This window comes from Sus scrofa, chromosome 3, assembly GCF_000003025.6.
Source record: "Sus scrofa isolate TJ Tabasco breed Duroc chromosome 3, Sscrofa11.1, whole genome shotgun sequence".
Lineage (NCBI taxonomy): Eukaryota > Metazoa > Chordata > Mammalia > Artiodactyla > Suidae > Sus > Sus scrofa.
Genome location: NC_010445.4, coordinates 4,002,828 through 4,019,264, shown reverse-complemented (window position 1 = coordinate 4,019,264; position 16,437 = coordinate 4,002,828). Strand labels below are relative to the sequence as shown.

General features: G+C 56.4%; 1 long non-coding RNA gene across 1 annotated transcript; it reads right to left on the bottom strand.

Annotated features, from left to right (window-relative positions):
* On the bottom strand, nt 6,957-12,650 carry LOC106509619. Its single transcript, XR_001307288.2, has 3 exons — nt 9,883-12,650; nt 9,637-9,757; nt 6,957-8,998 (listed from the first exon to the last, which is right to left on the bottom strand). It is a non-coding gene; the product is annotated as an uncharacterized LOC106509619 (long non-coding RNA).

The following is a 16,437-nucleotide window of genomic DNA, read 5'->3' as shown; positions in this document are numbered from 1 at the left end:
GAGGCCTCCTGGGGCCATTCTCCTGCCCCAGATCTCATGTAACCTCACCCCCTGGGAGCCCTTGGAGGACTTCCTTCTGCTGCCCAATTCTGATGCCCCGCATGGTCACCCCGCAGGGGCCAGGGCGTGAGGGTGCCTTCCAGGTGAGGGTCTCTGGTCTCCGTGGCTTCCTCCTCTTCCTTAGTCGGCTGCCTGCATCTGCAGGGACATGGCCTCTGTGGGTCACACCTGTGAGGCACCCACCGCAGGCCCCAAAGTACCTGTTCTCACGCACACGCTGCTTTAATTTGTGTGTTTTTTTAAAATGGAAGTACAGTTGATTTACCATGTTGTGTTAACTTTTGTCATACAGCAAAAAGCGATTCAGTTATACATACATACATATGTATATATATATACACATGCTCTTTTTAAAACTTTTTTATAAGTTTATTTTTTATTTATTTTTTAATTGTCTTTTTAGGGCCACACCTCTGCCTATGGAGGTTCCCAGGCTAGGGGTCAAATCGGAGCTATAGCTGCTGACTTACACCACAGCCACAGCAACGCCGAATCCTTAACCCACAGAGCGAGGCCAGGGATCGAACCCATAACCTCATGGTTCCTAGTTGGATTGGTTTCCGCTGCACCAGGATAGGAACTCCCACACATTCTCTTTTTTAAATATTCTTTTCCGTCATGCCTTATTACAAGACACTGAATATAGTTCTTTGCTATGCAATAGGATCTTGTTGGAGGAGTTCCCTTTGTGGCGCTGTGGAGACGAATCCGACTAGTATCCATGAGGTTGCAGGTTCGATCCCTGGCCTCGCTCAGTGGGTTAAGGATCTGGCATCACCATGAGCTGTGGTGAAGGTTGCAGATGCACCTCAGATCCTGCACTGCTGTGGCTGTGGTGTAGGCCGGCAGCAGTAGCTCCAGTTGGACCCCTAGACTGTGAACCTCCATATGCCGCGGGTGCGGCCCTAAAAAGACAAAAGACAAAAAAAAAAAAAAAAAAAAAGCAAAAACCAATAGGGCCTTGTTGTTTATCTGCTCCGTGTATAATAACTTACATTTGCTGACCCCTACCTCCCGTCCATCTCTCCCCCAACCCTTCCCCCTTGGCAACTGCAAGTCTGTTCTCTGGTCGATGAATCTGTTTCTGTTGTGTAGGTAAGTTCATTTGTGTCATATTTGAGATTCCACATGTAAGTGGTATCATATGGTATTTGTCTTTCTCTTTCTGACTTAGTCCACTGAGTTTGGTAATCTCTAGTTGCATCCATAGTACTGCGAGTGGCGTTATTTCATTCTTTTTTATGGCTGAGTAATACTCCACTGTGTATGTATACCATGGCTTCTTTATGCATTCATCCATCGATGGACATTCAGGCTGCTTCCATGTCCTGGCTCTTGTGAAGTGTGCTGTGATGAAATAGGGGTGCCTGTGTCTTGTTGAATTATAGTTTTGTCTGGACAGATGCCCGGGAGTGGCATTGCTGGGTCATATGCTAAACTCTCTCCTCAGTTTTCTGTAGATGCACACCCTTTTTTGACCCTGGCCGGAGACCCCTCCTCCCTGGTTGAGCCCAGCCCCTGGTTTGGGACAGGCTTCTCTGAGAGGAGCAGGGTGACAGTCACAGTATTTGTAGCCTGCAGAAGCCAGCCCAAGGAGATACAGCCTGGACTGGTAGCCCAGGACCCCTGCTGGGCCAGGCGTCCATCCTGTAGCCTTGGGAAGTCTGGGGGGTTCCTGGGAGGCTCGGATGGTGGCACGTCAAGGAGGCTCAGCCCTTCAGGTCTTCACAAGCTGGCTCGGGAGAATTTAAACAGGTAGGAGTTCCCGCTGTGGCTCAGTGGGTTATGAAGCAAAAAAAAAAAAAAAAAGAAAAAAAATTAAGCTGTAACCATTGGCTGGCTTGGACCCCCTGTGCTACCTGTTGTCACCTGTGTGCCTGAGCCCCTGCCAGCCCTTCCGGGTAACAGGTGGCATCCCTTGTTGGGGACGGGACACAGGCATCTAGACTGGGGTGGGGCAGGAAGGGGCCTGGTGAGCAGGGGAGGCCCAAGCTCAGACCAATGCGAAGAATGTTCTAGTAGGTTGCATCACATCCCGTCCCCCCAAAAGATAGATGGACCGCCGAACCCTCCTCCCCCTCCCCCGCTGCCAGTGAGCGTGACTATTTGGCGACAGGGTCTTTGCAGAGATAATCAAGATGAAGTTATGAGGCTGAGCCCAATTCAGTGTGACGGTGTCAGGGTAAGAGGATGAGGCAGGGGAGTTCCTGTCGTGGCTCAGTGGTTAACGAATCCAACGAGGAACCATGAGGTTGCAGGTTCGATCCCTGGCCTCGCTCCATGGGTTAAGGATCCGGCATTGCTGTGAGCTGTGGTGTAGGTTGCACACACGGCTCGGATCCTGCATTGCTGTGGCTGTGGTGTAGGCTGGTGGCTACAGCTCCGATTCGACCCCTAGCCTGGGAACCTCCATATGCCACGGATGTGGCCCTAGAAAAGGCAAAAAGACCAAAAAAAAAGAGGATGAGGCAGAAACAGGGCAGGAACATGTGATGGGAGAGGCCGAGACCACTTGCTGCAGCTGAAAGCCCAGGAGCGCCCAGGGGCACCAGCCACCCCCACCAACTCGGGGGAGGGGGAGGGGCAGCCAGGGCAGGAGCCCCTGCAGGTTTCAGAGGGAGCAGGTCCTGCTGACTCCTGGAGTTGGACTCCTGGCCTTGGGACTGCCAGAGAGCGCCTTTCTGTGGTTGGAAGCTGCCCAGCCGTGGAGGGTGAGCTGGGCCGAGGTGCGAGCACGCACGCGTGCGCATGTGCGTCCCTGGGTGCTCTGGGAAGGCTCAGGTTCTCCAAATGATGTTTAAATGCCATCATCAAGCAGCCTGAGAGGAACCAGGGGGCAGGGCTGAGCTGCAGACAAAATAAAGGCCTGGTGGCGGCTATTTTCAGCCAGGCCCCCCGGCCAGCTCGCCAAGGCTCCTCCACCCTGCTCTGAAATATTGCCAGCTGGGCAGGTGTTGGGGTGGGTGGGCACGGAGAGAGCCCAGGTGGCCACTTGCCCACCTGCCCCCTGGCTCCCACCGAGGCCCTGCCGGGGTGAGGTGGGGGCAGCTTTCTTCCCCAGGAGTAGCAGCCACTGTGGCCCATGAGGGACCCCCCACCCTCTGGGGGTGTCAGACTTGGGGCCGGCTTTGTCTCCAGGATGCTGGCAGATCAGACGGGTGTGGACTCACCCAGCCAGGGAGAGGGTGAGAGGTGCTTAGCCTGGCCTGGCCTCTGTCCACCACTCCCAGTATCTCCCCTCTGGGCCAGCGGCAGTTCCGTCGCCACTGCTGTGCCACACACTGGTACAGGGCGTGGCACATCAGGACCTTCTGTTCAGCTCAGGCTCTTGCGGGTCAGGAAATTGGGGAGACGCCCAGTGGGGCGGTCCCCGGACTGAGATCACTCAGATGACCCCGGGGCGCTGACCCTGTGGTGCCCCCTGGTGATGCTGGCATAGGTGGGGAGCTGGGCACGTGTGGGTGGCCTCTCTGTGTGCCTGGGGCTTCCTTGCAACCTAGTGGCCCAGGCTCCTTGGACTCCTCAGCTGGCGACCTGCCTGCCCCTGAGGCTTGGACAGCCAGGTGGAGGCTGTGTGGCCTCTGGTGACCTGGCCTCGGACATGAGCTTTGGGTCAGGCAGTGCCCGGCCTGCCCGGGTTCAAAGGGAGGGGACTCACAGTCCATCTATGGATGGGGTGTGTTGGGAAGGGGCAGGTATGTTTCGAAGCTGTCAGTGGCCACAAACACCCCCGCCCCCTTGTTCCTGGGTTGGCTGGGTCCCGGTCTACCTTGCTGGCCACACTCCAGGCTCCTCCGAGTGGACGCTTGGGCCTATGGGTGGGGGAGGAGCTGGGTGAATGAGAGCTGGGAAAAGTGGGTCCCCAGAGGCGGGTCCCGCTGGAATCCCGTTGTACCAGTTTTCTGTGGCTGCCTGAACAAATGATCACAGAGTGAGCAGCTTAAGCCCAGAAATGTTTCTTCTCTCGCAATTCCAGAGGCCAGAGGTTCTACATCAAGGCTTGGCAGGGCCCTGCCCTCTCTGAGGGCCCGGGGGGGCTATTTCCCAGCTCCTGGGGGTGGCAGGGGCTCCTTGGCCCTTGCATGCATCACAGGACTGTCTTCTCAGTGTGTGTCCATGCAGAAGTTCCCCTGCCAGGAATCAACCCCAAGCACAGCAGTGACAATGCTGGGTCCTTAACCCACGGAGCCCCCAGGAAACTCCTCAATTTCCCAATTCTTTTTTTTTTTGGTTCCTGATTTTTAGGGTGACATATGGAAGTTCTCAGGCTAGGGGTCAAACTGGAGCTATAGCTACCAGCCTACACCACAGCCACAGCAACACGGGATCCGAGCTACATGTATGACTTAACACCACAACTCATGGCAATAGCTGGATCCTTAACCCACTGATCAAGCCCAGGGATCAGACCTGCATCCTCATGGATACTCACTGGATTCACTCCCACTGCACCAGAATGGGAACTCCAATTTCCAGTTTTTTTTTAGGGCCGCCCCTGCAGCATAGGGAAGTTCCCAGGCTGGGGGTCAAATTGGAGCTACAGCTACTCGCCTACACCACAGCCACAGCAACTCGGAATCTGAGCCACGTCTGCAACCTCCACCACAGCTCACAGCGACGCTGGATCCTTAGCCCACTGAGCGAGGCCAGGGATCGAACCTGCATCCTCATGGATACTAGTCAGGTTCACTAACTGCTGAGCCACAAAGGACACTCCAATTTCCCAGTTCTTCTATGAAGAAGGAAGAACTACGAACTCCAGTCCCTGGACGGGGTCACCAGAAAAATCCAGTGTGACCGCAGCTTGGCTGCGTTTTCATTACAATCATCTTAATAGCATCTGCAAAGACCCTGGTTTCCAAATAAAGATGATTCTGAGGTTCCGTGGACGTGAATTTGGGGGATGATGCTCTTCAACCTAGGAAGTCGCTGAGGTGCCCACTGCCCTGTCCGCCACGGCCCCTGTTTGCGGAGCCACAGCCTCTGCTTGTTTCTCTGCCAAGTCATTTCCCTTGAGGTTCCTCTGGTTCCTGGCTCTCAGGTCTCGGCCAAACAAGATAAGCCTGAGGAGCAGGTGAGATAAGGATCAGGTCAGGCTCGGCCAAGCCCCTGGGCCTTTGCCCAGGCTGGGTCCTCCACCGGTCGGTCCGCGGCAGGTGCCTTCTAGGGCCACTCAGACTGTGGTTCAGGGCGCTTATGGGCTCAGGTGGGACCCCCTCCCGAGGGCAGACACTGCGTCCTGGCCTCCGGTGCCTCCGAATGGACTCTCCTTGGAAATAAGACCTTTAAAGGGGTCATGAAGGGGTTCCCCTCGTGGCTCAGCGGAAGCGAATGTGACAAGCATCCATGAGGACACAGGTTCGATCCCTCACCTTGCTCAGTGGGTTAAGGATCCAGTGCTGCTGTGAACTGTGGTGTAGGTCGCAGACGGGGCTTGGATCTGGTGCTGCTGTGGCTGGGGTGAAGGTCGGCAGCTGCAGCTCCAATGCGACCCCTAGCCTGGGAACCTCCATATGCCGTGGGTGCGGCCTTAAAAAGACAAAAATGAATAAATAAACAGAGGGATAATTAAGGTGAAAGGAGGCCTTAATCCAATATGACTGGTGTCCTTTTAAGAAGAGATTAGGGGCGTTCCTTGTTGGCCCAGCAGGTTAAAGACCTGGCATTGTTATTGCTGTGGCATGGGTTTGATCCCTGGCCTGGGAACTTCCGCATGCCATGGGCACAGCCAAAAAATTAAAAAAAAAATAAGGAAGCAGAAGAAGTGATGACACAGACACACACAGCAGGACGAGCATGTGAAGACACAGGGAGGAGTTCCCGTCGTGGCGCAGTGGTTAGTGAATCCGACTAGGAACCATGAGGTTGCAAGTTCGATCCCTGGCCCTTGCTCAGTGGGTGAATGATTCAGCGTTGCCATGAGCTGTGGTGTAGGTCGCAGACGTGGCTCGGATCCCGCGTTGCTGTGGCTCTGGCGTAGGCCGGTGGCTACAGCTCCGATTCGACCCCTAGCCTGGGAACCTCCATATGCCGCTGGAGCGGCCCAAGAAATAGCAAAAAGACAAAAAAAAAAAAAAAAAAAAAAAAGACACAGGGAGACGATGACTGTCCCCAGGACAAGGAGAGAGGCCTCAGAACACAGCCCCGACGACTCCCTAGCCTTAGACTGTCAGCCCCAGACTCTGGGCACCTAGTGTGCGCTGTGTGAGCTGCCCGGCACGGGGTGTTTGTTGCAGCAGCCTGAGCAAACTAATGCAGCGTGTTGCGGAGACACGAGGTGGGTCTGGATATGCATACACACGGCAATGCATTCTGGCTCCTTTTGGGAGGCCTGGCAGGTGCAGAACAAATGCACAGAACCCGTCCATAGGTCTGGGCTGAGAGAAGGATCCAGAAGGGCCCACGCTGTGACCAGCAGAGCCCCAGATCCCCCCTTAGTCTGCAGATTCCTGCTGGAAGCTTTTGCAGGAGGGTGTGTGATGTCGTAATTGAAAACAAAGGCGGGAGTTCCCGCTGTGGCATAAGGGGATTTGGGAGTGCTGGACACTGGTTCATCCCACCCTGGCACAATGGGTTAAGAATCCGGCGTTGCTGCAGCTGCGGCTTAGGTCACAGCAGCAGCTCGGATCTGATCCCTGGCCCGGGAGCTCCCTGTGCTGTGGGGCAGCCAAAAAAGGGAAAAAAAGAAAATGAAGGCGGTTTTAAAATGCTCTGTTCTGGAGTTTCCATCGTGGCTCAGTGGTTAATGAATCCGACCAGGAACCATGAGGTGGCGGGTTCCATCCCTGGCCTCGCTCAGTGGATTAAGGATCCGGTGTTGCCATGGGCTGTGGTGTAGGTTGCAGACACAGCTTGGATCCCGTCTTGCTGTGGCTGTGGTGCAGGCCGGTGGCTGCAGTTCAGATTGGACCCCTAGCCTTGGAACCTCCATATGCCACAGGAGCAGCCCTCAAAAGGCAAAAAAACAAAAAAAAAAGTTCCGTCCTGCAGCCTCTCCCCTGGGATGCTGTACTTGTTGGTATCCAGGCTGTTTGTGGCTTTCCCTGCGGCCCCCACAGACTGGCCGTGTCATCCCGTGTGCCCCTGTCTTGTCCCTGCCACGGCCACCTGGCTCACGTCTGTCTCCCCCACCGACGGGGCTCCCTGAGCGCGGGGACCAGGGTTATGCCCGTGTGTCTCCAGAGGGCCCAGGGCCGGCGAGTGGTCCGAGATGATCTGTTGAGCAAATGATGGAGCCTGGGCATGGGAAGCATGGGGAGTAGCCTGACGTCCTGGTTCCCGGCGAGGGAGCTGGTCCCTGAGCCCTATTGTTCCCACATCCCAGCATGGGTGTCGGGGGCTTGGTCACACATAGACAGCCAGGCAGGGCTGGGTCAGGTTGGAGCCCGGGCGCAGCTCCTCGCACCACGGTGATGGACGTCTCACGTCCCACTGGGCCTCCTGGGAAGCCCTTGGCCTTGAAGAGGCTGGTGAACACAGCGCTGGGCAGCTGGAGAGGCCACTGGTGAGGATGGAGGGTCTGATTTGCTAGCGGGGGCCCCAAGCACGGTGGAGGGTTCCACCTCCCCCGCCTGGGCCCTTGGGCTGTGACCTGCTGACTCTGGGAGCTGAACGCCCTGGAGAGCAGTCATGGGGCGCCAGCCCGAGCTTCCTGCTGGCCACAGAGCCGCAGGGTGGGGTGGTACCCAGGATGGTTGGACAGGAAAAGAGAAGGTGCCAGACAATGAGGGTGAGAAGGACTCAGGATTCGGGAGCACTGAGTGAGTTAGTACGGCTGTGTGACAAGTGACTCCAACACCTAGTGTCCTAAGCCATTTTATTCTGCTTGTGGCTCTCTGGGCCAAGCACTGGGGAAGGGCCCGGTAGAGCTGACCTGTTGTCTGGTCCATGATGACTGGGGGCTCGGCTGGGAAAGCTCAAGGGCAGAGGAAACCTGCTATGGATCCTCTGAGGGCATCTGTCTGTGGCTGGGGATTGCAGTTGCCCGGGCCCACGCCTGCAGCTGTCGGCTGCGACACCTACTTGCAGTCCTCAGGTGGCTTGGGCTTCCTCGCAACATGGCAGCCACAGGGGGCACAGCGTTGTGCGTGGCAGCTCCAGGCTCAGCAGGTGGTATCCCAGGGAATTAGGCAAGAGCTGCCATTGCATTCACTCAGTGGGACTTCTGCCACAGTCTACTGGTTACAAGCACGTCACAAACCCCGAGCCAAGAGGAGGGGGCATGGATGCCATGTCTTGATTGGAGACATGGCAGGAGTCTTGGGCAGCACGAAACGAGGGAGATATTTTTGGATGCTTATAGGAGCTTCGTTCTAACCTTTGCTGGCACCTCCGTCTCTGCCCACCTCTGTATACAAGTCTCCAAGCCAGGGGTGTTTGCACCATGGAGACTGGCAGATGCCGGAACTCGGGGCTTCCGTCCTGGCCACCCCTGCGTCAAACATTTCCCAGCACTTAGCGACCACTGAAATGGTACCCACAGGGCGAGTCTGGAAGATGGATGGACGGGAGTGTAGGCTTCCTGTGGCAAGTTTAGGAAGCGTATTCTCAGTTCTTCTCATCCGAACCCCCTGTTTTCTTCATCTATTGCTGCAATAACAAGCCACCCCAACACTAGTGGCTTGAAACAATGACAGTCATTTATTTTGCTCGTGAGTCTGCAGTTTGGGCCGATTGCCAGTGCTCCACATGGCATCTGCTGGGACGGGGGTCGGGGCTGGACACCCACCTGCAAGGGGCTCACGTGGATGCAGGCTGGTGACCCGAGGTCCCCTTCCATATGGGCCTCTCCTCGGGCTTGGGCTTCCTCACAGCATGGTGGCTGGGTTCCAAGCGTGTCCCCCAAGAGGCAAAAAGAAGAAGCTGCCCGTCTTGAAGGCCTGGCCAGACTTGGACACCGTCTATGCTGTCGCTTGCTGTTGAGCCATCAAAGAAGCCACTGCACCAGGCGGAGGAGACGGGGGACTCACCTCTGAATAGGGCCCCATTCTCGCATCGCCACCCTCCCCCGGAGGCCAGAGGAGCTGAGGCTGGCCCTTCTGGGTTTTTTTTTTTTCTTTGTCTTTTCTAAAGCCACACCTGCAGCATATGGAGGTTCCCATGCTAGGGGTCGAATCAGAGCTGTATCTGCAGGCCACAGCAACTTGGGATCCAAGCTGCATCTTCGATCTACACCCCAGCTCACGGCAACACCGGATCCTTAACCCCCGGAGCGAGGCCAGGGATTGAACCTGCGTTCTCACGGTTCCTAGTTGGATTCCTTTCCGCTGCACCACAACGGGGACCTCCTGGCCCTCCCTTCTGATTTCTCGTTTCCTTCCGCACCCCGCCCCCTTCTGTGGACATCTGCAGGGCACCCAACGTGCCAGGGCTCAGCCAGGCAGTAGGTGATGCCACCAGTGCCTGACGCGCACATCCCTGCCCATTGTACAGACGAGAAGACTGAGCCTGACCAGGATCACAAGGGGAAAGGGACAGAGGTGGGGTTTGCTCCCCTGCCACCCTCACCCTTGTATCCCATCCACGTCCCCTGTCCCTAGCGACTTCGGGGACCATGGCTATTCAGTCCCCTGCTACCTCCAGCCAGACGTGGTCTCCGGGGCCTTTGGAGCCTCCATGGCTTGATGTGTGGGGACAGCCTCCGACTGATGGCGAACTGAGCTGACACGTAATTTGTACCTCGTGTGCGACGATGTGGCTGTTGCCAGAAGAGAACCGAAACCAGCTATGAATAATTCCCGTGCTTTCAACACCCCACCAATAAAATGAGTGTTGGAATAAATACCACTCAACCCACCCAGGCGTGAAGGGGAGAAGAGATACCTGAAGTCACCTGAGCCGGGCTGCCGTGGGCTGAGGCGACGGGGCCCTGCTGCTCGTGGACCAGACCCAGCTCGTGCCCAGGAGGTCGGCGGGGCCGCCGTGGGCCGCTCATGGCCACTGTCCCGTGTGCTGACCTGGGGTGGCTGGTTTCCTGGGTCGGGAAACCAGCCAAGAGGCCTTGTGTGACTCTCTCCCCTCCCCCAGGCCCAACATGCCACCCCTGAGCCAGGCAGACCCTGGGGGCCCTCTGGGCCTCGGCATAGGCTGTTCTTTCAGCCTGGAATGCCCGACTCTGCCTTGCGAACTCCTATTCATCCTTGAAAGCCCCACCCAAAATATTGTCATTCCATTCATTTGCCGAGGTCTTCTGGGCTGGGCACAGCGGGGGGAATGATAACACAGCAAAGGGCTTCAGAATGTCTGTGGCCCCCAAATCCATCACCCGCACAGGCGATGGTATCTGGGGTGATTAAGTTATGATGGTGGCGCCCTCACCAATGCGATAAGTGACCAGGTGAGAGGGACCCCAGAGAAGACCTTGTCTCCTCCCGCGTGTGGACGCAGCGAGAAACAGCCGTCTGTGACTCAGGAAGCGGGTCCTCCAGACACCAAACCTGCCGGCACCTTGAACTTGAACTCGCAGCCTCCAGAACTGGGAGAATTAAACAGGGTGTGTTGTCTGAGACGCCCCGTCTGCAGCTCCGTGGTTACAGCAGCCCGACTGGCCGGAGACAGGCTGAACTGGGTCTCCCCAGAATTCCCAAGTTGGAGTCCTAGCCCCCCGGGCCTCAGACCATATTTGGAGAAGGGGCCTTTAAAGAGGTAATGAAGCTAAAATGAGGTCATTCGGGTGGGCGCAGTCCAATAGGTTGGCGTCCTTATAAGAAGAAACCAGGGGGAGTTCTCTTGTGGCCCAGGGGGTTAAAGATCTGGCATTGGCATTGTCACTGCAGCAGCTTGGGTTGCTGCTGTGGCGTGGGTTCGATCCCTGACCTGGGATCAACAAAATAAATGAGAGTTCCCATTGTGGTGCATCGGGAATGAATCCGACTAGGAACCATGAGGCTGCAGGTTCGATCCCTGGCCTCGCTCCGTGGGTTAAGGATCCGGCGTGGCTGTGAGCTGTGGTGTGGGTGGAGGATGCGGCTTGGATCCTGAGTGGCTGTGGCTGTGGTGCAGGCCGGCACCTGTAGCTCCGATTGGACCCCTAGCCTGGGAACCTCCATATGCTGTGGGTGTGGCCCTAAAAAGACACACACACACACGCAAATAGAAAAAAGAAAAAAAGAAGAAACCAGGATATAAACGTGCACACTCAGAGGGACGGCCACGTGAAGCCGCAGGGAGAAGGTGGCCTCCACAAGCCAACGAGAGGGGCCTCAGAGGAAACCACCCCTGCCCGTCACGGGTGCTGGGTGGGCAACCGACCCTCCCACTCCTGCCAGCCTGCCCTGCCCTTGACCAGAGGAAACCCCCCAAGTCCCAGCAGCTACTGACCGAGGCCCTCCGATCAGGGGAGGAGTGCCAAGGGGGACTGGCCGGCTCCCCGCACTGCCCCCCACCACAAACCTCAGTCTCCCCGTGTGCGTCATGGCTCGGCGGCAGGACCCCCATCTTTCTGTAGGGGTCCCAGCACTGGGATAAGGCAGAGGGACCAGGGGCCAAGGTCAGTGTTGTGGCTTGAACTGTGTTCCCCACAATGATGTGTTAATGTCTTAACCTCTGGAAGCTCCATTATGTAGGCTTATTTAGAAATCGGGGAGTTCCCGTCGTGGCGCAGTGGTTAACAAATCCGACTACGAGCCATGAGGTTGCGGGTTCGGTCCCTGCCCTTGCTCAGTGGGTTAACGATCTGGCGTTGCCGTGAGCTGTGGTGTAGGTTGCAGACATGGCTCGGATCTGGCATGGCTGGGGCTGTGGTGTAGGCCGGCAGCTACAACTCCGTTTTGACCCCTATCCTGGGAACCTCCATATGCCTTGGGAGTGGCCCAAGAAATGGCAAAAAGACAAAAAAAAAAACAAAAAACAAGAAAAAAACAAACAAAAAAAAAACCAGAAAAAGAGGAGAGAAGCTCCCTGCTGGGCTAGTGGTTAAAGATCTGGCATTGTCACTGCAGCAGCTTGGGTTGCTGCTATGGCGTGGGTTCGATCCCTGACCCGGAATCAACAAAATGAATAAGAGTTCCCATTGTGGTGCATCGGGAATGTTTCCGACTAGGAACCATGAGGCTGCAGGTTTGATCTCTGGCTTCGCTCAGTGGGTTAAGGATCCGGCGTTGCTGTGAGCTGTGGTGTAGGTTGCAGATGTGGCTTGGATCCTGAGTTGCTGTGGTTCTGGCGTAGACCGGAGCTGCAGTTCCAATTAGACCCTGCGCCTGGGAACCTCCATTTGCCGAGCGTGCGGCCCTAAAAAGCAAAAAAAAAAGAAATGGGTGATTGCAGATGTAACTAGTTAAGATGGGGTCACACTGGAGTAGGAAGGGCTTTTAATCCTATAGGACTAGTGTCCTTTTAAGAAGAGGAGTTCCTGTCGTGGCTCAGTGGTTAACGAATCCGACTAGGAACTATGCGGTTGCGGGTTCGATCCCTGGCCTTGCTCAGCGGGTTAAGGATCCAGTGTTGCTGTGAGCGGTGGTGTAGGCTGCAGACGCGGCTTGGATCCCGCGTTGCTGTGGCTCTGGCGTAGGCCGGTGGCTACAGCTCCAATTGGACCCCTAGCCTGGGAACCTCCATATGCCGCGGGAGCGGCCCAAAGAAATGGCAAAAAGACCAAAAAAAAAAAAAAAAAAAAAAAAAAAGAAATCGGGTCATTGCATGAGGTTCCCATGGTGGCGCAGCAGAAACAAACTAGTGTCCATGAGGATGCGGGTCCGATCCCTGGCTTTGCTCAGTGGGTTAAGGATCCAGTGTTGCCGTGAGCGGTGGTGTAGGTTGCAGACACAGCTTGGATCTGGCGTGGCTAGGGCTGTGGCATAGGCCGGTGGCTATAGCTCCGTTTTGACCCCTAGCCTGGGAACCTCCATATGGCATGGGAGTGGCCCAAGAAATGGCAAAAAGACAAAAAAAGAGGAGCTTCCTGCTGGGCTAGTGGTTAAGGATCTGGCATTGTCACTGCTGTGCTGCGGGTTTGATCCCTGGCCCGGGAACTTCTGCACGCCTCGAGCGAGTGCGGCCAAAAAAAAGGAGAGACAGACGGACCCAGAGAGGAGGGCCTCCTGTGATGATGGAGGCAGAGAGGGGGTGAGGCAGCTTCGAGATGAGCAGCACCGGAAGCTGGGAGAGGCCTGGGGCAGAGTCTCCATCGCAGCCCCCGCGAGGGAACCGACTCTGCTGACATCTTGATGTTGAACTTGTGGCCAGAACTGTGCAAGGATACATTTCTGCTGTTGACGGCCACGCCGCGTGTGGCCACTGCCATGGGGGCCCAGGAAAGCAGTGGAGTGGCTTTAGTCCTGTCCTGCTCACGAAGCGTCGGGGCAGCAGCCCGGGGGCAGGGCTGACCACAGCCCACGCGGCGCACTTGGGACATCACGCTTTCCGGGCACCCGCTGGGTACCCAGGAGTAGAGGGGTGTGGCGGTGGCGGCCACCTAGGTGTGGGGCTCCCAGGCCCCCACGGCCACCTGAGCGCCTGCTAGTGCTCAGAATGATGAGCCTCTGGGGTACCCCGTGCACGGGTAACTGAGGCACACACACTCTCACCCAACCCCAGGAGAGGAGGTACAGTCAGCTCCACTTTACAAACAGGAAAACCGAGGCTCAGCGAGGGGAAACGGCTTGTAAACATGACACACACCCAGGAAAGAGCAGAACCAGGACTCGAACCCAGGCCAACCCGCTCCATTCAATCAGCACCCCCTGGTGAGCACAGCCTGGCCAGGCCAGAAACAACCGAGTTTGAGCCCCAGCTTGGACAGGGTGACCCGGCGTCTCCTTTTCTGACCTTGCCTTGGAAGTCGCAGTGTCACTTCATGCATCTGGCTGGAGACACGAGGTTCCACCTTCCCTCAGGGGGCATGTCAAGGTCGCGGTGTGGAAGGGACGCGTCGCGCAGCCATTCCCAGAGAAGGCCGAGTGTCATGCATTCACGGCAGCCACTCTGGGAGCCAGGCCCCATGCCCCGCAGCAGGGCATTTTATCATCTGGAATTGGAATTGTGACCTGTGGTGCCGGTGCGGGCAGGGTGTTGAGAGACAGAAACAGAACAAGGGGGAGGGGGAGAGGAAGGCCGGGAGCGGTTGGAGAAGCCTCGAGGTTTGTGGCCAATGCAAAGCCCAGTGGTGAAGTTCTGCCTCTCGGGCAAGGCTGTGTGGTAAATGTCATCCATCCGTCATTCTCAGGTCTGATTAGACCTTGCCCTCCGAGAAGCGTGTGATGGGTAGAGAGCGCATGTGTCGTCTGTTTTCTGTCCCGCATTACCATTGCTCCTGATAAAACCGAGAGAAGAAAAAGGGGCATTGTCTCTTTCTTGCTGCACGTGTGAGGCTGGCCATATCCTACCACATAGAGAAAACCGATTTTTGTAGGAGAGAATGGGGCCAATGGAAAAGGAATTAAAAGTGTGTGGGGGGGTACAAGAGCGAGGGGTGGTGTGTGCCCTTGATCCATCCATACCTGAAGGCATTACACTTCAGGGCTTCCTAGTTGTGGGACCCAGGATTTTTTTTTTATTTAAGACAGTGAAGGTACCAACCCCGTAAAACACCTCTTTTTGGCTTTAGGTTGAGGCTCTGCATGGTCTGGCTGCTCCCACTTTCTCCTTGGCAGTGCTCACCCCACTTAAGAGCTCTGTTAACTAACTGTCCCGCTCCGGGACTGTAAGCGCCATGAAGACAGGACTGGCGTATTTTGTTTACCACTTTATTGTCGGGGCCAAGCACAGAGCCTGACTGGCAAGTATTTGTTCGGCAAACACAAGTGGATAAATGCAAAAGGAAGGATAGAGGTTTTGGCACTGAAAATCCTTTGTGCAGTGATCTCTTTTGGCCTATGATGGCCTCATGTATCAAGCTGCTGAGATGTTGGGCATTTTCGTCACTGCAGCATAACCTAGCCCATTCTGATTGATAAACCAGCTTCCGGAGACGAGTGGTCCTGACCCCTGGGGCTCTGCTGGCTGGGCTGCCCTGAGTCACCCCGTCCAGATACTCTCCCGCTTCTGCTCATGTGTGCTTCCTGCTGGCACCTACACTGGGATGGTGCAGGAGTTTGCTCAGGCTGCGATAACAGCGGGTCAGACGGGGTGGCTCAAACAGACAAGTGTCATCTCTCAGTTTGAAGGGTTGGAAGCCCCAGTGGAGAGGAGGCCAGAGTTGGTTCCTCCTGAGGGCCGTGCAGGAGGACGTGTTCCAGGCCGCTGCCTCTGTGGCCCACTTCTCGGATGCCAGTCTGGTTGGATGAGGGCCCCCCCCCCACTCCACCGGGACCTCATGGGAACGAATTACAGCTCCAAGACCGCACTTCCTCATCAGGCTCCATGTCGAGGTACTGGGGGGTCAGGACTTGAGCACAGTAATTTTGGGGGGAATTCAACACACAGTGGCCTCTCAGAGGAAGAGTCAAGTGAGCAGGGCTGGACAGGGGAGAGAGAAGCCACCAATTTCCAGCAGAAGGAACGGTATAAGCAGGCCTTTCTGGCAGGGGTGGCTCTAGAAGGTTCTTGAGACTCCCTGTGGCCCAAGAAAGTATGTGAGTGCGTGGGGGGGCTGCTTCCTGCTTCTCTCCAAGGTGGAGAGAGACCTGCAGAGAGAGTGGAGGGCCGCAGGAAGGGGGGCCTGGCAGGTTTGATCTTTGTGGGTTTGTTTTTGACTTGATGCTGACTCTGGAAACGGATTGATGTGGGGGTGGGGGCCAGAGAGAGGCAAGAAGGAGAGGGAAGCTTTCAAAGCTGTAGCCATGGGAAATGTTTTTATTTTCTGCTTGAAAGAAAATGCCAAAGCAGGATCTTAAAAGAAAAAAGTGGGGGGGAAGGGGTGCAGAGTGAGCGAGGCGTGTGAGAATGGGGGTGGGGAGACATCCTGGGAGCCTGGGGGGGGGGTGTGGGTGGGCAGGAGGGAGGCCTGGGAAGAAGGGTGAGGCCCTGTTGTCCCTCCCTGAAGATGACACCTTGGGCCACAGAGCACCAGTGGGGAGCACGGAGGATGGAGGGCTGGGCAGAAACCTGTCTGGCTTGCTTACTGTCACCCAGCCTGGGTGACCTAGGGCCCCCAGGGACCCTTTGGACCCAGTGTGTCCGCAGCAGGGCACAGACGTGTGGCACACAATGCGTATGCAAGAAGCAGAAAGAACACCCGGAGACTGGGGTGTGTGTGTTGTCGGAAACCAGGAGCCTCAGAGGGTGATGGAGCGTAGGCTCGTCCAGGTGTGTGTGAGCCGAGCGCCGTCCGTCTGTCTGTCCGTCTGGAACTCTGACCGCACGCTCCGCCCTCCCAGCTGGAAAGGCGGGCCAGGCTCCCTAGGACATCGTGACCTCACCCTGCCCCTACCAGGCCCAGGCCACATGGACTCCCATTAACCCCTGACCCCTGTTGCTGCCCCTCCAGACTAGGGCAGGAGA